This window comes from Orbicella faveolata, unplaced genomic scaffold (assembly GCF_042242905.1).
Source record: "Orbicella faveolata isolate gen_17 unplaced genomic scaffold, um_ofav_v1 contig_5, whole genome shotgun sequence".
NCBI classification, from domain to species: domain Eukaryota; kingdom Metazoa; phylum Cnidaria; class Anthozoa; order Scleractinia; family Merulinidae; genus Orbicella; species Orbicella faveolata.
This window is the reverse complement of record NW_028301580.1, coordinates 42,124-44,364: the sequence shown is the minus strand read 5'-3', so window position 1 is coordinate 44,364 and position 2,241 is coordinate 42,124. Positions and strand designations below refer to the sequence as shown.

General features: G+C 35.2%; 1 long non-coding RNA gene across 1 annotated transcript; it reads right to left on the bottom strand.

Moving 5' to 3' along the window:
- Positions 1–361: 361 nt before the first annotated feature.
- LOC149095604 (uncharacterized) lies at positions 362–1,302 on the bottom strand. Its single transcript, XR_016204807.1, has 2 exons — positions 1,141–1,302; positions 362–510 (listed from the first exon to the last, which is right to left on the bottom strand). It is a non-coding gene; the product is annotated as an uncharacterized LOC149095604 (long non-coding RNA).
- Between the last annotated feature and the right edge of the window lie 939 nt (positions 1,303–2,241).

Below are 2,241 nucleotides of genomic sequence, written 5' to 3'. Positions count from 1 at the left end.
GCATTGTACTCTTTTTTTGGGGGGGGGGGGGGAGGGCGGGGGCATTTTTTAAAAACTATACACACTGCAGCTGTTCTTAGTAGATGATTTTTCTTTTCACCTCCCCATGAAGCCTGAGTGTACCAGAAAGTAATGTTTTTGTAAAATAATTTTTATGAATGCAAAGACTGAAAAGGTACGAGAGTTTAGAATGTAGTGTCGGGTGTTGAACATTACTAATTGTGAAACTAATGCAAAACTTTAATTGGTTGTGAACAGGAAACATATCAGTTTGGTTAAGAATATGTAATAAAAATTAGAAAACATAAGAGTTATCAGACCACTTAAGGGCAATCACTTATTTAGTTAGACTAATGTGGTAACTGCATTCAAAATAAACTCATATGTTAAAACGAAAAATACATTTGTAATAATATTGACATCTGTAAGCAATGTAATAATCTTCTAAGTGCTTGAGATTTGCTTCAGGTCCTGCATTCTGCTAAGAGGCAAATTCAAGGTCGAGAGTACCTAAAGAGTGAATAAAATAAAATGGCTTTCACTTTCAAGACTGAATTTGTTTTGTATACTTTAAATAAATATATAATAAAACCTTGGGACATGTGGATGGATTGTGAATGCTCCCTTGTCAACCTGTCGAGGAATTATATTTTGATATTTTTGGGTAAATAACTTGTGAAAGTCAGCAATCATATGTAAGTTTTCATAATTTAAACGTGGAAATCAGACATGATATCTTTTAGCACAGTAACAAATAGATACAAGAAATATTTGAAATAAATTCCAAAATGGAGAAATTTCAGATTTGCAAACAATATATTAACAGAATTCTTTACTATCCCTGCATCTGACAACACTAAAATTTTGGATACATTTTTTCTAGTTTAGTTTATTTTGTATAAAAGAACAAGAATTTCTCACTCGTATGCGTTATTGAAAATTCTGTTTTAATGATGATTTCATTTCCTCGATTTAGCCAAAACGTATAACATTTTGGACATCTACAATTTACCTTTGCTGGCATATGAGAACACGCGCGTGCTGTCGATTTCGGCCCGATTACCCCTAAATAAGAGGAAAGCCTCAATTCTCATGTCGATCATTTCTATGCTTAGAAAAATGCAGAGTAAAGGTGCTTACCGATTTTACGGTCTCTTTCCAAAGAATGAAACGTGGCCCGCATTGCGTTCTGTGGTGCTTCCTTCGGTCCGAGGATAATCGTTATCTGGGCAGAATTGTCTGTGACATGGAACGCGAACACAAACTTTCCTTTTATTTTATAATTTGTACAGTATTCAACTCAATTCGAGATAAATATATACCTTCTGAAGGCCCGCATTTATGGCATTGGAAAGTATTCGCGACTCTCTTTGTCCGCCATCTTGAATCTCTTGGTTTGTTGTGAAACACAACACTCCAACCAAAACCCGCATTCTCATTGGTTGAAACGTGAGTTTCGTGTCATCACAGATGTCCTAATTTATCGGGATATTCCGGACTGTTGATATTTAGCTGGAAATGTTCGACATTTTTAACCAAATGGCTTGTTTTACTGGCTACATTCATCTGTGTAGACGTTTGGTCGTGGTAAGTTTTCGTCACCTAGCAAACTTTAACCAGTGAGATTTTTGAAACGTGTTGAAGAAAATTTTGCTCGTGACAAATTTCCCGCAGTCAACAGTAGAGCCCCGCTAACTCGAGTCGGTTTACTCCAATTTCCCCTGGATTTGACCAGAAAACTTCAGTCGTGACTCGAAGAGTCCCCTTTGATTATCAACTACTGTCTACAGGGAGAAAGACTGTTTTGTTATGTTCAAGCTAGTTTTGTTATACAATACTGTTATGAGATCAGATGTGAGTTTGACAGATTGGCTTATGTTATAAATTAACCTACATGTACTGTTTAAAACTGAAAATTCAATGGTGGTTTTATTGATGATCCCTGCAAAATAAATTTTAAAAAGTTGGTTTGTTGTATTCAGAAATATAATACTGCACATAAAAACAAAGCGTAAGAAGCTAATCGTAGCATGCAAGAATATCAATAATTATTGATCATTCATTTGGCATGTTAGCTGTGTCCTTTCAACTTTTAACGTGGTGCACCGATAGTGCAGAAGACCTCATTTTTTTTTATTTATCCCAACTAATGTCGATCAAGATGCATAATTACTGTTCCTTTGTGTTCAAAATGTCTTTAGGGCAGCGAAAAAGTGTTTTTCTTATCCTGAAACCTTATAA